The 20,252-nt window shown below is 35.7% G+C and overlaps 1 long non-coding RNA gene across 3 annotated transcripts; it reads left to right on the forward strand.

Annotated features, from left to right (window-relative positions):
• Nucleotides 1–115: 115 nt before the first annotated feature.
• On the forward strand, nucleotides 116–20,005 carry LOC138109185 (uncharacterized). Of its 3 annotated transcripts, XR_011150339.1 has the most exons (4): nucleotides 116–202; nucleotides 2,813–2,876; nucleotides 19,022–19,130; nucleotides 19,899–20,005. It is a non-coding gene; the product is annotated as an uncharacterized lncRNA (long non-coding RNA). The 3 variants fall into 3 exon arrangements; XR_011150338.1 differs by lacking the exon at nucleotides 19,899–20,005 and having other exon boundaries at nucleotides 19,022–19,519; XR_011150340.1 differs by lacking the exons at nucleotides 19,022–19,130; nucleotides 19,899–20,005 and adding an exon at nucleotides 11,705–13,166.
• Nucleotides 20,006–20,252: the final 247 nt, after the last annotated feature.

Below are 20,252 nucleotides of genomic sequence, written 5' to 3' on the forward strand. Positions count from 1 at the left end.
GCTCTACTTGCTAATTAGCCCTTAATTAAAATGAGTTGCAGCTGGTTTGAGACACTCCCCTCTCCCCAACCTCAGTGCCCGGTTTCTAATTTCAGAACTAATAAAAATTCCCACAAGCCAGTCTAGTCTGGGTGCTTTTCTTGAAAGAGTATATTCAGCACTTCTTTAGCGCTCTTTCCTCTTCCTCTCCTCTGTTTGTCTTGTAAGTACATAATTTTAAGAATAGATTTTGCTTCTTGTTTTGTTTTCTTTTCCTTTTTTTTTTTTTCCCTAGTGTTACTCTGCTGTTTAGGAAGTTTTGTTGAAGAGAATTATATATTTTTTTCTTTTTCCTAGATTTGAAACTTGTTTCAGTTGTTGATTTGATGAGGCTTTAGGTTTGAATAGACTGAAAGCCTGACAATAAAAGCTTGCAGAGGGCTGGTGCAGATGTCTTGCAAGCTTCCCAGATACTGCTGCCAACACATTTTAACTGAGGCTTATGATGTCTGTTATTCCTGCCTTTCCACTCAATTGAATTAAATTCCATTTGGATTTTGTGATGAGGACTAACATCTACAAAGGATGAAACCAAAGCTCGCAAACTCAATTTGACCTTCCCTGGATTTGCATATGTCTGCAAGGATGAAAAGGCTGGGCAGCCTCTTCTCTGTATGACTTTGTGTTGCAGCATTCCTGACTAAATATCACTGAACAAACCTCATTTCAGCTTCCTTGTTATGTTCCTGACTCACCCTTCTGAAAGTTAATCTGATCTAAACCAAGAGACGGATTAGGCTCTCCAGGCAATTCTCTGAAATGGTTACTGTACCAGACAAACAGAGCTGTGAGCAGAGTTTTAAAGAAAAAAAAAAAAAAAATCTGGAAGGAAAAGTGGGGGGGAAAAGTAGTATATGGTTACATTCACTGAGTTCTGAGGGAGCAACTTGAAGTCATGGCTTTTTTATCCTCTTAAAAATATATATATATATTTTCCACTTAAATGTAACCAATAACAGCATTCAGTCCACTGAGCATGAGAGGTAAAAGAGGAAGAGGCAAATAGTGGCTGCATTTTCTTATTCTCCCCGGAGGCGTAGATCTTAAGTGGCAAATAATATTTAAGGATCTATTGGCAACAGGACTGTAACCACTCCACATTTGGCCATCTCTATATATAGAGAATGAAAACTGCAGTTTACCTTTCTGCTATGTCAGAAGCAGAATTTCAGTTCTTGGAGCATGTGGATCCAGATAATAGTTTTATTCATTTATTATATTTATTTTCTGTCTTGCAATCATGCACATGTTTCTCTCCCCATCAAAAGTCAGAGGTTTGGGATTGGTTTCCTCCCTGCCCTTCACATGTGAACTGAAACTCAAAATAAATTATTAAATAGACTATTTTTGGAAAAAATAATTGAAATATTTGGTGTCAAATTCATTTGTTCAAATTAATTTTTAGGATAAAAATGTCATTGTATCATTTCTGGCATTAAAAAAAGAAAACTTCCTTCTAAAAATATAAGACTGCAACAAAAAAAATTCCATTTTTATTAAGCCCTGATAAACACTTGCTTCCCTGTGTGTTTCCATCTATGAATCTCCTATGAGTTCAAAAAGTCAGAATAAAAATCTTAAATAATAAAGCTTATTTTAAAATACGTTTGTAAAAAGAACATAACTTTGAAATTCTGCAGCTTGACGGATGCCTTCAGATCAGGTTTCATTTATGGGAATGTTTCATGAGGCAGCACTGAATGTTTCTTCATTTCCAATTAGCTTTCTAAGTAAATGCAATGCATTTTAGCATTTTTCGTGCAGAAAACATTTTTTCTCTGCTTTTAATGTTCAAAATGCCAGGTTTTACCCCTACTGATGATCATCAGCTGTGGTGACTTACTGCTGTAATCTCCATACCTCATGAGATTTTACTTTGAGTCTGAAGCAAAATTACTTAAAGTTGCATCTAGAGGCAGTTTGGTGTTTCCAGGGGTAGTTCTAATGCAATTTCCCCCTATCAGAATATCTTCAAAGGTTGTTTCCATTTAAAGTATCCTCACAAATGGAAATCCCAGATCTTCCTGTGATGGGGCACACTCCAGATGTGTCCAGCCCTATGAAGTTGTGTGCTGACTTTTCTCTGTAATACCTTTATCTTCTTTTACACAAGTGATACTTGTGGTAAATTAACTGAGATATTTTAATGATGTCCTCTAAAGATACTCCTGTGAGATGCTATTGAACCCTGGTGTGCAGTTGGCAATGCACAATCAAAGGCTGGCTGCACTCCCTGCTTCACATCCAAATATCCATCGGTCTGAGGAGTGTGGTCTCCTCCTTTTCCTTCCCAGAGGCTTCTTTACAAACGCATTCCACTGAATGACAGATCCTGCCTGGCTGCAGGGAAAAGTCTTACTGAAAATTCAGCAGCCCTCATCAAGCAAAGACAGTGCTTTACCCTTCCAAAAGACTTTTTCCAGAAGTTAACTCTAAACTTTACGATGTTAAGGATAAATGTTCCACAGAAAGTTGACAGGTTTTTGACATGTTCTGTCCATCTGAAGGAAATGATAGAAGTAAAAAGACACATGAATTTAGCTTCTTATTGGAAACAGAGAAGAATAACTTTGAATAGAAGAACTTTGTGCTTTTGAGAAAAGGCAGAACATGTAAGAAACAGAAATGTCTCATTCAGCAGATGATTAAAATTCCCATTGTAAGGGAATGAAGAAAGATGTTACAATCAATGTTAGGACTTGCAGTGAATATACAGCTGAGATAAAAATGCATAGTGAGAAATAATATTTTTCCTTTTTTTCTTTTCCCCCAGCACTCTGCTTTTCAGGCAGCGATCTAGAGAACACAAGAAGATGGAAGACTGCCCTGCAGCTCCAGTAAGTTTAGTCTCATGTTACTTTCCTGTACGTGTCCTTAAAGGTAAAAGGCAGTGAGCAATCAGTTCAGAAAATTACTAGATTCACTTTGTGTGGCCAGAGGGGGATACTCCTTTAAAAGACAGTGAGAAATAGAAAGTGTAATGAGATCCTATGCTCCTATTTTAGCCATACATGTGATGATAAAATATTAGTATAGTGTGAAGGAAATACAGAAAGAAAATCACTGTAAATATCAATGCAAAAAGTAGCTTGGGTGAGCTGATTTATGTCCAAGGGCAGTCATCATAAAATCCATGAAAGGAGTCATTCTAAATCCATGGAAAATAAGCCAGAGGAACACACTAATTTCTTTATGTCCAGGCAACACAGTTATTAATTTTTGTCTTACTTGCACTTTGCATACCTTCTGTACAATTTTCATGCATTTAAAAAAAAATGGGATTTAGAAGTGAGTGAAAAGAACAATATTCTGTCTACAGGAAGGTGGCATATTTCAATATATTAAAAAGTTCTGAATAGCTTTTTGATGAAAAACAGAATGTGTTTTGGCCTTGTTTATAGAGTAAAGTTATTTATTAAGCAGTAAAAACAAATAATTTGGAGAGAAACTTCTTGACATGTTGGACTGAAGTACCAATTCATTTCTGAAGAGTGTTGACATTGTGCAGTAATGTGGTATCACAGGAAAGGCAACATGAGGTTTGAGGTTCAAATGCTTACAGGTTTGTTCTCACCTCAGATTTGAGGATCAAAATGCATTTTGCACATCAGATCTGAAGATGTGATTCATCACATTTTCTTTAGAGGACAGGTGCAGCACATTATGGAAAATACAGTTTGTTTTTCCAGTCATGTGAAAATGTGTCATTCTTTAATTGACTCAGAATAAAGTTTAATTGGCTTGGGGTAAAGTTTCCAGTGAGTTAAAAATGCTACTGTTTTAATATGGTTTCAAAACAATATAAAATAAAGGTATACTATTCCATTTTCCAAAGATAATATGGTGTAATCCTAAGGAAAGAGAATGGGCATGGCTGAACAATCTTTCCTACAGTTATGGGTGGGCTTATCTGGGGGGGTTTCTTTGCTTTTTCTTTATCCAAAATTTTCTTCTTTACTTACTTTCAATCCAAAATTATTCTGCCAGAGACATCTTTCTAAAATGTCTATTTCTCCATTCAAACCAAGGTTGATGTGCAATACAGCATTTGAATAAATCTTAGAAAAATTGTTCATGCTCCTGGACTCTGATAACTGTGTTCACTCCTTGTGTGTTCTTCAATGGATGGTCAGTCTGCAACCAATTCCCAGTTGAAAAACTGAAAAATTGGAAGGTTTACTTTTCTTAAAGATTATATTAGGCAAGACTCTTCAGTAATTTTTAGGCACTCAGATGCAATCAACTACTCATTTGGAGCCTGCTGTATTTCCAGGTACAGCACTTGTGCACTTAACTACAGAGTTTAGATGGAAATCACCTGCCATTTGATATAGTAAAGATACTAAATGGGAAAATAATCACTGATGATTGCTGAGTTGGGTCACTAGGAAAAAATGTTGATTTCCCACTTAAAAAGATCAGAGGCAATATGATCAAGGTCAGGGTGATAACACTTAAAACTGTTTTTCCCTGTAATGGATGTAAAGAACACAGGGAAAGATGGGAGGCACAGGTGAAGATGGTTGAAGTGCTGGCATTTAACAAAGGGATGTCAGGCAGAAAACTGACATCTGTTTTCAAGCCCATCGTTATAACAAAAATGTTTAGATGCACCTAGAAAAAAGAATTTCAAGAAGATTTGGATTGATGAATCCCCTTTCATACCTCTTAACAGGATAATCAGACTAGGAAAACAGTTAATCCCTAGAAAACAGTTAATCCCTAGGCATACAGCACATCTGGAAAGATCACAGCTGTGCCAGAAGCCAGATGTTGAAATAATCCTATTTAGATTGAGAAAACAAGAAAAACAAAAATGGAAGAAAAGCACACACAGTCATAATGGATGGAACAGTCAACTTGAAATACCACAAGCCTTTTTACTTTCTGTTTTTATGAAGGCTAAAGCATTGGTTATTCTGGAAATGTTTTAATTGCTGAAGCACTATGGAGGGAAAAAAAAAAAAAAGGTTGTTTGAACAGCTGGCTGCCAAAGCCGTGGCTTGGAAAGCAGGTGCAGACTGGGCTTCACAAACAACCAGAAGTTCTCTCTGTGATTAACCCAGACCCATTGCAATTTTATTGTGGTAAGAATGTAATATGAGGGATTCCATAACGAAGGGAACAGGTTCTAGTGAAATCATCAGGTATTGGAGGAGGGAAGATTCCTTCTTCTTTTAGGAACTCTGCAAGTGTGACTCCAGCAAGTGATCTCATCTCTCAAATTCACTTCTTTATTTCTTGTGATGTTTTGTTTCCCTTCTAATAAATATTTCAAAGCTCAGATTTGCGAAAGATTTTTTCCATCAGCTTTAATTCTTAAGTCAGGTAAATGAGTAAAGGAGAAAAGATGAACTTCATAGAGAATAATCTTCACAGAAATTGCACCCGGACTTTTTCTGACTGTGTGGTTCTAATAAATACCTGAGTATTTACACTTTTTTCTCCTTGAATTATGTATGCATCAGCTGCAGAGTCTATAAGCATAAAGAAAACTTACTTCCTGGAATATTTATGACACATCTGAAATATTAATAGTGACAGTAACTTAATTCAAATGAAAAATAAACATACCTACAGTATGCTCTTTTTTTTGTGATTCTGAACTGATTTAATTGAGATGTTGCAGTTATTGAGAAAAACATGACCCTTACAGTGTATTTGCTATACAGGATTTCTACATACTTACTTTAAACTATATTTAAAATAATGACAATATTTTCATGTGCCACAGAAAGAATGAGTCATTGCAAAGCTCAAGTGTACTTGTATGAAATTATGTCCTTATGTTTGGTGTTACTTCAAAACCTTGTTGGAAAAAACAGATAAAGAAGTAATACAACTATTGAGTTTGGTAAGTATCACTGGCACCAAAAAAAAAAAAAAAAAAAAAAAAATTAGAAAAAAAAATATATGTGTGTGTAATTAAAAATTACATGTCTATTCCAGGGATGTCTTAACCCTGGAAGTGTTCAGGTGTTCAAAGCCAGGCTGGAAGGGGCTTTGAGCAACCTGGTCTAATGAAAAGTGTCCCTGCCTATGGCAGTGAGTAGGAATTCGGTGGTCTTTAAGGTCCCTTCCAAAACGTTCTTTGATTCTGTTAGATAATTTTGAAGTGGATGTTGCAAATATTCAGTATTCTTTCTAATATAGTATAAATATGTTAAAAATTATATAGAATATCTGATAAATTATTAAAAATGTATTATACATTTTCAACAAAACTTGAAATTGAAGAAGTAAAAATGCTTTAGGTTTGCAGCAGGGAGTAAAAATCACTCTTGGTCTTTAGACATCTTTAGTCATTACACAGGAAAGCAAAGTATATCCCCATCTTTTTATGGAGGATGTATGTATTGTGTAACAAATAGGAGATATTTAGTTCAAATTGTAGGAAAAATTACATAGAAACAAGTAGGAAATGACCAGGAAGTTCCCATAAAAGTTTAAATGGATTAGAAAAAGATTTTACAAATTCATGTAAAAGTGGTCCATCCTTTTGAGTGTTAAACACAATCAGATGCCTAAACTGGCATTCAGAGAGTCCATAAACTGCTGATTACAAAGAGAATGTCCCCAGAGAAGAATGTGCCTGCATAATGACTATTTCTTTTTTAATCCAGCTATCCTGTTGTCAAGCAGGATGCTGGAATAGGAGAAAGCTGCAGCCTGTCTCAGTATGGCAATTCTTTGCTTGTTCTTGGGAAAGAAGAGAGATTTAAGTACCTCAGCACTTAATTATGTTTGTAAATGTGTCCCAGAGTTAAAGTTGAGCATACAATTAATTTATTTGCTGATTTGGTGGGTTTGGATTTCATTCTGTAAATTATTTATTGCAGAACTCTAAGAGGTTCCAGTGATCCCAGTACAGACAGTTCACAGGAGTGTACTCTTATTTTGCCCTGTTCCACCACTTCTGGCAGGTGAACTTTCAGATCTTTGAATTAAGAAATGGCTGCTTAAAACTTTGAGGTTAAGTGTGAAGAGCAGTAAGATCACATCCAATTAAAAAATAATTCCCCAACAATGTTAACTTACAGGTCACTCATTTTTTAAGAAGCCATAAATAATTTATTCATTACTAATTAGCTGCATCTACTTTTCCATCATATCTCCGATTTAATGAGCAACATGAGAGCAGTATGCTAATTTAAAACTGTAGAAGTTGTAAAAAAGGAGTTGACTAAAGGGATTCTCTTCAGGAGGGTCTAATAGAATTCAGGACAGGATTACATCAGAAACAAATTGAACTTTCTGTTCTGTGGGTATTTTTGAGAGTTCAAACTTCTTCTGTCCCAAACTGAAACAAATAGAATGAATCTGTTTATTTGTAAGGAAGGCAGAGGCACATCAGTTTGAATCAGTCAGTCTGTGGATCCTGATTGCTTATATTTCATGCTTATATTTCAACTCTACTCTGCAATGTGCTGTCAGGAGATTGGATTGGGAGGAACCATTATTGTAGCAATTTTCAGGATGCTGGAAGTGAAAATTAGATTTATTTTCTTTTCTGAAAAGTTTTGAAGGGTGAAAGAGACTCCCCATGGTCCCATGATGTGGCTCCTGTTGGCCCAGGGACATGAACAGTGGAGAAGGACTTTTAGCTCTTCTCCTAAGCACTTATGCAAAGCAGAAGCTCCCTTATTTTCCATATGAAAAGACAGCTGCAGGGGTGTATAAAAAACTGAAACCTAGCTAAGTTAAGGAAAGGATTCATCTCACACAGTCTTAGCAATTGGACTTGGTCAGATGCATTGATACAGCAGGGATGTGGGCAGAGAGCTCATAGAGGGACCTCTGCAACACAGGTTCTAAAACCAGTCAAGATGACTCCTGCCACAAAGTTTTGAGCTATTAGCCAAAAATAAGTTTTCTGTACCTCTCACTCCTTCAGAACAGCAGATATGACTGGAACCTTTTATCTAATTTCTCAAGACTTCTTACAAACTTTGTACTTATTTGCAAAATTAGGACCACAATTTCTAGACACTGGGAACGTAGGGATTTTTTAATCTATATATATAGATATGCTCTTAAAAACAAAAAATTACACACCTTATCAGTTAAAACAGTTGACCATCTCACCAAGCCTTAGATTTCTAAAACAAAGCTCTTAATTTAAGGTGTACTATTTTCTACAGTCAGCAGTAAAAGAGGGACAACTCCAGAACCCAAACCAGTTTGTTTGGAAATCTAATTTAGTATTCCCACTGGAGAAAAATCACCTTTCTGAAGACAACAAGCTTTGTACAAAACTCGTGTGTTATGGACCAGGACAGTGAGCTGTTAACCTGAGAGTCATCCTGCCCCATGTAAGTCAGAATGCAGGAGTGGGAAATGAGAGAGAGCACAAAGGTATTAAAAGATCATGGAGCACCACCTTGGCTTGTTTAATGGTTACTTTAAATGTTCACGGCTATTTAAATTGGATTAGCTTCAATTCTCAAGTGGTCTGCCTGAATAAACAATCCTCTCATCTCTAATGAAAGGATAAGTCTAGAGAATTAAAGTGCCAGGGGTGAGCCTAGAAGAGGGGAAGAATAGTCTAGCGGTCTTTAGGAGGTCTTTATTTTTATTATTTTACATTGACTGTCTTTCTCTTGCTCAAACAAAACATTTCACACCCAAAGCATATGAACAGGATGTGTATCTTTGCAGCATGAGCACTCAGGGTTGGACTTGCCAGAGATTAGATGGAAATCTCCTGAGTTTGAGATCCCATTTATCTTCCAGTCTCCAGATACTGGACTCCTTTTCAGTTCATGATTAATTAATTGACTGTGAAGCTCTTAGCACAGCTTTCCCTTAAACATATCTTGGTTCTAGCACACCTCCAGAGGTTTTGGCTGCACAGGCAGCTGTGCTGTCTCTGGGCCCCTCTGCAGCATTCACTGATGCCAAAGGGAGCTGCAAGGCTGCAAGCAGGAAAGAAAACACCATGATGTGGCATTTTTAAAGGTTTGTCTTTGAGTAGGTTTTAAAAGTTGCTTTTTTAATATTTTTTCTCTAGCCTTTCTCTGCAATCTAGAAATTGCAGTATTATCAGGACCAATAAAACAGTATATAATTCTGAATGTTCTGAATGAATTTTCATTACAATCAGATCTATTTCCAGCAGTGCTCAGTTTGTGTATTTCTGGCTTGAAATACTAAATATCAGTATTAAAAAAATAAAAGCAGGACCCTGGTGATTTTAAAATAACTCTGATACCACACAACTCTTCCAGGCTATTAACACTCTGGGAATACAGCTTTTCAGATAAATCTGTTCTGATCTGTGGCCCATGTTGTGTTTATCCCAGTTCCTTAGAGACAGTTCTACAGTTTTATCATTAGGTACTGCCTGCTTAATAATTTCATATAAATTTAAAAAAAAATTAAAAAGGAAAGCACACCTTTTTATTTATTTTTTTAATACAAAAAGGCACATTAAATTATGAAACCATTTTAGAGTCCCACTGTTGCTGGAAGAAAATAGAAGTACAAAGTCACCATGCAGTGGCACAAATGCCAATTCTGAAAAGAAATATTAATTTATTCGTGTTGTCAAGATAAGAGGCATTTTCTACAAATTCACAATAATACATGCATGTCTGGATTCTACCACTATGGGACAGAGCTAAGATTGCTTTAAAGCTTTAACACTAATTTATTTCTTTGAAATCATAGATGTTCAACCTTTTCAAATTTGAACTTCCCTAATTTATTTTTTTTAAGTTGTGACTCATCATGTAATGGAATTTAGGTGTTACACAGTAGACTTCTTTTTGTTTCCTGCTTCTTGCGGGGTCATTCAGAGCAATCCACTCATTTTTAAAGTTGATAAGGAGTTAGGCCAATGGATAACTGGATTTCAATGTCTTTAACCTTAACTCTGAGTTTCTTTTATCTCTTTCCTGGTTCACCTTATCTGTAAAGAAAATCTTGTGTGAAATTGTCTTTAGGCGAACAATTTTGTTCAATCTCTCCTGAAGATATTTTCATTTATGAAAAATAATGTGGGTAGAAATGCCTATCAATCCTAAAAGGACATTTCCCAGTCATAGCTTATGCTCCAGATGTCAGCAAGTTGAAGGCTTCCATTTTCAGCACAGGCAATAAAAATGCCATTAGAAGTATAGAATTAACTTCATAATTTGAATGGAGAATTACTTGAAAAGTTAGAAAAAGGAATAAATTTTTTAAAAGATGCCTGAAAAAAATACCTGGAAACTTATGAAATACTATAATTCTACAAAATTTATGTCATTTTATTCCATTATTGTAAAATACTAAAAATAAAGAAATTATGTCTACTTTCATCTCGTGGTGGTGGTGGATAAAGGTTCCAAGTAAATAAATCCTTAACAATAATAATGTGAGAGTAGCAATGAAAATACAAAGGCCTTGTCCTGATTTTAAAGAAAAGCAAAAGCACAGAGCAAACATATTGACACCACTTAAAAATTTAATAATTGTTTCACACGCTTAAAAAAAACCCCACATCCAAACGTTTCATCAAAATATAAAAACAGTGCATGTATAGGTATGGTTGGGTTTTTTAACTTTCTCGGAGTGCTCTTCCTTTCTTTTCCTCAAATAAATATATTTTCAGAGAATTCAACAATATCTCGTGTTTTGATTTCACTGGAACTGGGTAATACTGACCTTTTTGTGGGCAGTTTAGAAGGAAAGCCATCCATACCTCAATGATATTGATAAGGACGTGACACTGGAGAAGTGACTTGTCCCCCAGTCCCACCCCAAGGCAGTGTCTGGGACAGAGCAGGAAATCTTTGAAATCTCATCTGGTGCCAGTGACTTGGATTTCTTCAGCACAAACCTTTCTCACTTCTATGAACTCTTCACAGCTGCTCTAGTTGTTCATTTGTGTGCATCATCCAACATTCAGTTCTTCCACCAGTCATTTTTTCATGTTCTGAGCAGTGCTGAAATAGCTGAATCTATTCAGCTGATAGCTGATCCATCACTCATGGCATTTTGTTACCTCTCAGATCCAGATTTATGATGCTCTTTATCTACATGACGCAGGTAACTCACATTTGATGTACTGTGCTGGTTTTATGGCTCTATGCACGATTGGGTGTGAATCTCCACAACATGAAAATAATAGTGAAGAATTGATCTATATTTTCACTAGTTCACTGAAAAATTCCTCAGGGGTTAGAGCTCAGCCTTACCACTGTGTGAACCTTGTGCCCTTCTTAAAAAATCTGATTTGTAACATAATGTCACTGTGTGAGTTGTGTTCTCCTCTAGCCCTTCTGGGTTAAAGGTTACTCTGCTTCTCCAAAGACTTCTTAAATTTCGAAGTAAATTGCTGAATTATGATAAATCTTCAGAATCATACAAAATAAAAAAAGAAAAAATACCAACCATAACCATCCTTGTCATCTTTCTTGTAATCAAACCCATATTTTTCATGACTATATGTAATACCTTGTAAGCTATTGACCTTTTGCAAGCAAACGTGGAGAGTTGGAAATGGGGCTGACACCAAAAAAAAAGAGGGGTTTTTTGAGCATAGAATTATTGTGTCCATCTATTTCCATGCCAGCAATTGCACACAGCATTGAATTTGTCCTCAGCAATGATCCCAACCACTGTCAAAGCTTGATTATCTCATAGAGTATAGGGTTTATGATGCCTTTTGATTTTTCCACAGGGAATTTTCAGAAAAGAAACATCTGAGTCCATAACTGGAATATCTCAAATGGGAAAAATTAAACATCTGAAAAGAAAGACTATTATAAAGATGGGAGTTGAACACGCAATATGCATGTGTGTGTAAATGTATATAAATGTGAATAACTATTTATTTATATTCTCAGTTGTAAAAGTTTGCAGCTCTACACAGATACACACACAAAAGTTTGCAACAAAATCGGGAGAATAAATCCAGTGACACTGAATTCTTTATTTTCTTTTAAGGATGAAGTGTTTTTCTTCAGAACACCATTTTTGTGTCTTTATCTGGGCTGCAATAATTTATGTTTCTGGCTTCTTATAATAACAATTTTGATACTAACACATCCACCTACAATTTATATCAATAGCAGACATCTTCAATAGCTCTCAAACTGCAAATTATTTTGAAAGGGAAATGTCTGTACATATTGTTATTCTGGTTGTAAAGTCTGTGAAAACATTCTTCTCCCTGAGCTCTTTGCTTGTTTTTAATATAGGCATAAAGGTAGCTAAGCTATGTTGAAAGAACACTTGATCAGAATGTTAAAACCAGAGATGGCTGGTGCAACATTGTCTGCACAACCAGAAGTGAAGCTGCTCAGATGGTTATCAAAATCCCATTAACATGCTTAAAATAATCTTTACTTTCCTTTTGATGGTAACTTCCTGCACTGATGAAATATTATTCTGAACTGTCACCACATTTCTCAACAGAAGAGGCTGGAATTAGTTTGTGGAAGAAGGGTGTGATGAGAGCAGTTGTTTCCTCTGCATTTGTAGTGTCTGTTAAAATGTGGAGCTGATACAAAAGATCTCAGTCACTCAACCATCAGAAAGAACAAATCCAAAATATCCACACTTTGAGCTTCCAGTAGAACTAAATGAAGAACCAGCAAATCATTATTCATTGCATTGCACCATTTCCCTACATCTTTAAACCCCTTGAGCACTTTTTGAGAATTAAGTATTCTCAAGGGCCTTTCTTTCTGCTTGGAAAGCTTCTTTATTCCTGCACCAATCTTCACAGTCCCAGTTTTCATGTTTTAGTAAATATTTTTGAGATCTGTACAGAAAGATGGTCATGATATTAAAACATGGTGAAGTTTGTAATGAAATGGAAACCCAAAACAGGCTTGGAAAGACTCATTTTGCACATGTCCAGTAGTTGATACATCTCACTGAAGGGAATATGAACTATTTGATTGCAATATATGTGTTGTTATATCATTACCCCTTTTGATTAAAAAAAAAAAAGCCATGGAAATACTCCCCAGATTTATAAGATAATTTTTACCACTATGCTGCTAAGGTCAAGAGTAATTTCTCCATAAATAAGCCTGTCATTTCATCCACAGAGAGCAGTTGGTTTAAATTACAGCTGGAGAAAAAGATTATGAATATTGTCTCTGTGAAAATTGGTGCCTTTTTTGCTATTGATTGACCAGCATTCCTGTCAGTTATTACTATTTGACTAATAAACATTAAAAGGACATTAAAAGGAGATCTGCTTTTGAGAATTCTTTCAAAGTAAATGATAACCAACAGCACTGGATGCAGAGGGTAATTCAGGGCTTAATTAAAAATTACTGTTGAAAATTTTTGTTCTGAACCATACTGCCAACCTCATAGAGATAATTATATACAAAAATGCCTACATAATTCCATATTTAATGTAATTTTTTATATATGTCATAGTGCACTTTTTGGGGGCCATTTTACTGTTAATTCCAAAGTAACTCATCTGCATCGCTTTTTGTAAACGTACATTTTTCAGGTCTGATCCTATCTTTTAGTTGTTCATGTCTGTACAATAACTAGAACTTAATTTGCATCATCTTTCCTAAGAATTCAGTTTTCCTGAGTTAGAGACTGCTGCCATAGCCTTTTCATTGCAATTTATCACATTTGATTTCATCTATTGGTTTGGTTTTCTGGGCTCCTGATAACCGCTTTCGCCTTAAATAAACCTCATGTTCTTAAGGTCCTGATATTAGGAATGAGAAAGAAGAAAAAAAATGAACACCTCATGGTAGCAGAAAGTTGGCTAAAGGAGGCAATAATAACTTCTGTCTCTCAGCTGTACTCTACTGAATGAAATGCAGTAGAACATGATGTTATTGTGACTTTCATTTGTGTTTTGGGGAATAATAGTGTGTGCAAGAAATCTCTAGGTTTAAAAATTCTATAAAACCAGAAGAAGGACTATCTGTGATCTCAGGATTATCTTCACCTTACTGGAATTGGCTTTCCTTTTGCCAGTTTGCTGGTTAAAAACATCCACGAGAAACAAATCTTTGGACAAATCTCAGCTGCTATTCAACTACTTCTGTTCAAAAGCCACCAAGATAAGCTGAAGGAGTTGCAATGTAAGTACTTCACAAAATCCCTCTTCTAGACATGGCTCTAACTGAATTATCTATCCCAAAATTCACCACAGTCTCACCTCTAAGTCCATGGAAATGATTTCTCCTGGCAGCCAGATGTCTATAATGCATGACAACAGAAGTCAGCCTGAGGGCCTTTGGCTAGAGAAGCAAAAGGTCACATCTCAGGCTCAGTACAAGTCTTGTGGGACACCAGAGAGAAATCTGAGGACCAGAGAATTCTAGTTTTTACTGTGTTTAAGACAATGAATTTCCAGTCTCATTTCCACGAGTAATGGAAAATTGTCATGGAAAAATGAGAAAAAAAAGAGAAAAAAAAAAAAAATTTCAGAATACTAGATGCAAAAATACTAGATGTAAAAATACCAGATGTAAAAATACCACTAAAAGTAATTTTTTCACCCAGTGTGAAGAAAATGTTTTTGACTAGAAATTCTTAGCTAACCTGTCCAGCATCAAGGAAAAAAAATACAATATAACCCACAAACAAAAATTCAACCTCAGTATATCATTATGCAGTGTGAGACATCATTTTTATTCAAGAAGAATATATGTAAGACTCCTCAAAGTCAGCAGGATCTTCATTCATCTCTTACATCTGAAAATCACAGCCTAGAAATATGTCAGAAAAAAGTAACAAGCCGAAACAATAACGTACATCCTCAGTCATGTTTCTCAGCATGTTTGTAGGTTTTACAAGCCTTTGAAAACATGAGAATAGAAGATCATCCATAATCCCATCCATGTATGCAGTTGCTGAAGTGAAATGTAATATCTTTTAAAAAATTTTGAAAGGGCTGAATTTCTAAAAAAATTCCAGTGCATTTTTGAGTGCTTGTAAACATTCATAAGGCAAAGCAGAAAGTTCCATAGTTTTAGATACAAATAGAATGAAGGCAGTAACTTCTTGCATCTGCACTTCCCAACTCCCAAGTTTTGTTTGATGCCTTTGTTTTTGTTTCAGAAAAAAACCAATGCTCAATTGTTATTTATTCCTTTTCTCCAAGCCTCTCGTGGAACCTCTATCATATTTCATGTCAGTCTTATTGCCACCATCATCCATATTTCATATCTTTGCTATATCTCATGTCCTTTCCTCAGCTGAAAAGTTCCAATAGTTCCAATGTGTGTCGATGAACTTCAAGTCAGACAAGAAGTATTGAAGAAGTACCCCAGAACTTCATTTTTCACATAATAGAAGCCTTTATTTCTAGAAAATCTATTCCAGAATAGCATTTTGTTACTGTCAATAGATATATATTTACAGAAGCTAAATGTTTACACCCTCTCATGTTTACAACCTCAAGTTAATCTTTGATGACCATAGTCTGTTGTGCTTACAAATTTCTTCTCAGAGATGTTCTATGAGGAGTGTGAGGTTTCTCACATGGAGTTTCAAGAAAGCAGCAATTCAGACCAAGGTGTGGAACACGTTGATCTATCTCTGCTTGTGCTGGTTGAGAATATTTTCCTTTATGGGAGTCAAGTTGGAATAAGTAACAAGGATTGTGCCCGTGGAGACCAGTGCTGCAGTTTCACAGTCATGTTAAGGCAGTATGAGCCAACAATATCCATGAAAAAGGAATGTAGTAGGAAAAAATCTCTAAAAACAAGTTTTGTGAGATAGTAATTTCAAAGTAAAAACCATCATCATTATAATAATTAAAAAGCCCACCGCAAGACAGATGCCAAAGAATAAAATAAATTAATTACTCAGATTGTTAGTTTGTCCTGCTAATGCTGAAGATCTGTAATTATGATATGAAAAGAAATTTGAAATTTGAGGTTTCATCTACAAATTCAGGTACAGTATTTGAAACGAGAGAGGATTAAATGGGGGCACCACAGAAATCAATGGGTGTTCCAAAGTCAATGACAAAATTCTCCTGAACTTAATGAATTTAAATTCAGAAAACCCAAGAGGTCGTTAAGGGCCAATCCAAGAGGCTCCATCTGGAGCTCATGCCTCTGTGTAGAGCACTGGGAAGGAGCAGAAACACAAAATATCCTATTTTCTAGTGATCTGGGCATTTCAAGAGCTGGTAGAGCACAAAATACTATCATGAGAGGAGGGTGCAAAATTTGAGTGGATACAATCTTAAATTCAGTGTGCTGGAAAAGATACTGAAGAAGCTAATTTTGCACCACAGGCTCAGTAAAGGAAGCACCAAACAAATCTCCTTGAGTTTTTCCACTGTGTATATGTGGACTAGACAATAACCTGCCCCCTTATGTGTAGTAAGAGCATCGAAAATGCACAAGTCAGAACCCTAGGAATTGCTGTAGCCAGAGTTAATGCAAACTGCTGAAAACAAACCTTTAGCTGAAAAACCTCATGTGGATTTAAAAGTTCATATTCTATATTGCTTGTCAATATTATTATCTGCAGGAAAAAAAATAAGGTCTATGAAAAATAAAAATTGGTGCATGAACAAAAGTGTATTTTGGGGGGAGGGGATCATAGTTAATTATAGGGGTTTCTGTTATAACTACTTCTCCATGAATATACATAAGCCTAAATATTCCATTATCGTTTAATTATACAGCCATTAGAGGAAGAAAATTGCCAGTGAAAGCAGCTATGAAAAATGTATATCATTTACAAAACTATACATAATATACCACAGATATTTTCAATATCATAGGAAAAAGATGACTCTGAGGATTTCAGCATTGCATTTAATCACTTTTATACATTATCAAACCTTTCATTATGTAGAATTATGAGTGAGCTGGAAATGAAAACTCATCTGGGTGCCATTTTAAATCATACATTGGGCTTATTATAAGATATGAGGTGGGTTCATTCCTTCACCTGAGCTGTTGGTTTACCATCTGGACTTTTTGGTCATAAACTTCAGAAAAATTTCATTAAGGTGTGACATTAACCTTCAGCACAAGGTTTTCACATTCTAGTCTTCTAACTTTGCAATACTGGCAAGCTGCCTTATTGTCTTCAGCTTTTTGCTGTCATTTCTTGTAATGACTGTTTGCATGTTGAAACCACAACAATTCACGTGTATGTGAATTAATAATTCAGGAAAACACATTTTATATCTGTGCACAAACTGGCTGTTCTTCTGGCATGTGCATGTCTGACTTTGAACAGCAGACCCTAGAAAGTACATAAACCACTGTAATTTTTTTCTTCCCCACAAATGAGAAAATTCTGTTTCTCTCCAGGCTGTAAATGAACTGAAAATCACTTCTGTTTTCCTTTGGGATCTTATGGGCTACTGTATTTCCCAGATATCTATTATTAGCAAATGGCAATGTAGTTTTCTCTTCATAGAAAGTGGATACAGAATAGTCTATATATTTAAAAGAAATAAATAAATTAAAAGAGTTTAAAAATTTTGGGCATCTCATCACATGAAAGCCCTCAGCATGCCCAAACTGACTCTCTTGTCTGATGATGTCTGTTGGTAAAAAAAGAAATTCCATGTTTAAATTCTGATTATTTCAGAAACAACAAAAGAGGAAGGTAAGAAATTATCACACCCTTATAAGAAACTTTGAGGTAGAAGGGCAGGAAAAGACAGTGGGGGAAGTATTACATATAGTTCTGCTATGTTCTTTCATAAGCCTGAGGAAAAAAAAAGAGATATTTAAGGACCAGAAAATTGCAGTTGAATAGATGTAAAGGAAAATATTATACTGATTTTAATTATGCTATATCTTTAAAAAAAAAAAAAAAACAGAAATAGTTCACAATAAGTTGGGGAGCAGAGATGACACAATATTATGTCTGATTCTCTATTTTGCATATGCATACATATAAAATAAGCAATCAGCCAAGAGAAAAATAATTAATTTTCATTTTGTAATGAAGCATAGGCAGTGTATGAATTTCCTTTCTTCATGGATATTTTTGCTGATTAGCTGACTGAAAATTTACAGCAATACTAATTTCCACTGGGCAGCTACTGTGAACAATAATCAATACCGTGACAGGGAGCTGTAAAATGGGGACCAAAAACTAAGCTGCCTATAAATACTGAATTACCCATCAGCCTTCAAAGTATTCTGATTAATCATTGCTCTAAAACACAGGTGACTACTTTAAAGAGCCCTGAGCAACTGATTCCAGACATCAAAAATGACATGATGATGTTTGAAATCAGTCTTTTCTTCTTTTTTGGCCTTATTGGTGACTAAGGGATACCTTGTGAATATCAAACCAGCTGCATTTGTTGTACAAAGTATTTATTTGATCTATTCCCCACTCTTTTACATAAAGTGAGTTATCTGCCTAAGACAGGATAAAACATCCCATGATTTAAAGCATATGAAGATCACAAACAACATTTCCAGACTTAGTGCACACTGCAGGGGAAATTCATGCTCAGGCTTGTGGCATCTTACACTACAGCTGGATTTGATTTCCCACCCATATAGAAGTCCTGCTTTGGCAAATGAGTTTTCTAAGCAGGCCAAATAACAGCTTTCACCTGTTTCTGCTGGACTGTCAGGTCTATTGGCATTGGCCTTCCCGTCTCCCACTTGGTCTCAAATGCCTTCTTAAATTTTTGAATGTTTCTTGAAGCCCTAATTTTCTTTTATGTTTTCTGTACATGCTTCATCAGCTTTAATTAAAATCTTAATAGGTACATTTAGCTGTAAAGTGGTACAAGAGTTTTATTTACAAGCACAGTATTCAAACTCTTCAGAAAGGTTATATAAGTCTTTCCTCCCTCCTACACTTTTTTAGCATACTCAACAAGTTTGTCCCTGGTTTGTCTGAGCTCAGCTGATGAAGTGTGTGACAATTCCACTACAAGTGATCATGTTTTTTTTGCTGTATGGATACAACCATGGTAACAGGTAGAGACACCGAGGATGAGCTGTGCACTCATTTGTTTTGTCTACTTTTAGTAAAGTGAGGCTTTTAACTGAAATTTCTTCTACAGGTACGAAGGTTGTACTATTCCTGCAGCGTATCCAGACTGTCATCAGAGGTCTGCTGCTGGCTCTGAGGGCAGCATCTTCTTCACACCAGCCAGGACCTTGATCTCTTAGGTTGCAAAATCAGTTTTAAAATATAACTCTTACCTTTTTGGCCAAAGGAACTTTTCTGAACTATAGACAAGCGCAAATCTCATCAGGAGCTCTTTAATCAATGTACTGCATCATCAATGTCCTAATCAAAGACCAGTGGACTTTGTACACTCTAATCAATTTTCTGATGAAGATGTTAGTCTCATTATTATTTACAAAGCTAAAACAAAACCTAGAACAAGCTAAGCTGAGACTGCTCTGACTTTAAACCTGCTGTTGATACCTAATTACCCAAGATCATTAGCAGCCTGGTAAAATGAAAGTTTTGTTATGGCCAAAATGGAACATACCATATATATGGAGCTATGAATTTATTGTTAGTACAATTAAAGTTTTAACAATCTAGTTAATTCAGATTGTGTAATCACATATATAATTACAGGAAACCTTAATTAATAATACAATAAAATTATTGTATAATTTCCTTCTTGGTCTGGACAACCCTTTACTCTGGTGTTGTCCTCAGTTTCCTAATTTTACTTGTACTTGTTATCATTGCAAACTAAAGCTAAACTAGAACACAATTCCTCATTCAAGGAATGCCTTAGTATTTGTTACTACAGAGAAATAACCACAAATCAGAGCAAGGTGAGCTCAGACAAGTTCTGAGACCCTGCACAGTCAGCTTAAAGACTTCAGAGCTTGAGATCTTCTACCACCAACAGTAAAAGATGTGCCTGTGTTTATTGGTCTATGATCCTCATCAAATTTATATTTTTATCATGTCAGGCTTATATAACAAGTCATCACTTACTTGCCTCCTGCATTTTGGGTATGCCCACCAGCTGAAATCTGCATTAATTTACACTGCCTGAGTTCAGACATGCTCCTGCTACCGCTAGAAGGTGAGGACAGTTAACCAGACATTTCTAAGCTCCTTGTACAGCCAACAAGATAAATATGCTGCCATGTTCCATTGGCTTCTTACAACCAGAGACAACAGAACAACACACAATGGTCCAGGCCTCAAACAGAGATAATGTGACACCACTGCAAACATTGCTCACAGGCACTCAGAGGCACTCAGTCTGTGTCACAATGACATTGGCTAAATATAAACATCTCAAACAGGTCAGATGATTT

The sequence above is a fragment of the Aphelocoma coerulescens genome, chromosome 4 (assembly GCF_041296385.1).
Source record: "Aphelocoma coerulescens isolate FSJ_1873_10779 chromosome 4, UR_Acoe_1.0, whole genome shotgun sequence".
Lineage (NCBI taxonomy): Eukaryota > Metazoa > Chordata > Aves > Passeriformes > Corvidae > Aphelocoma > Aphelocoma coerulescens.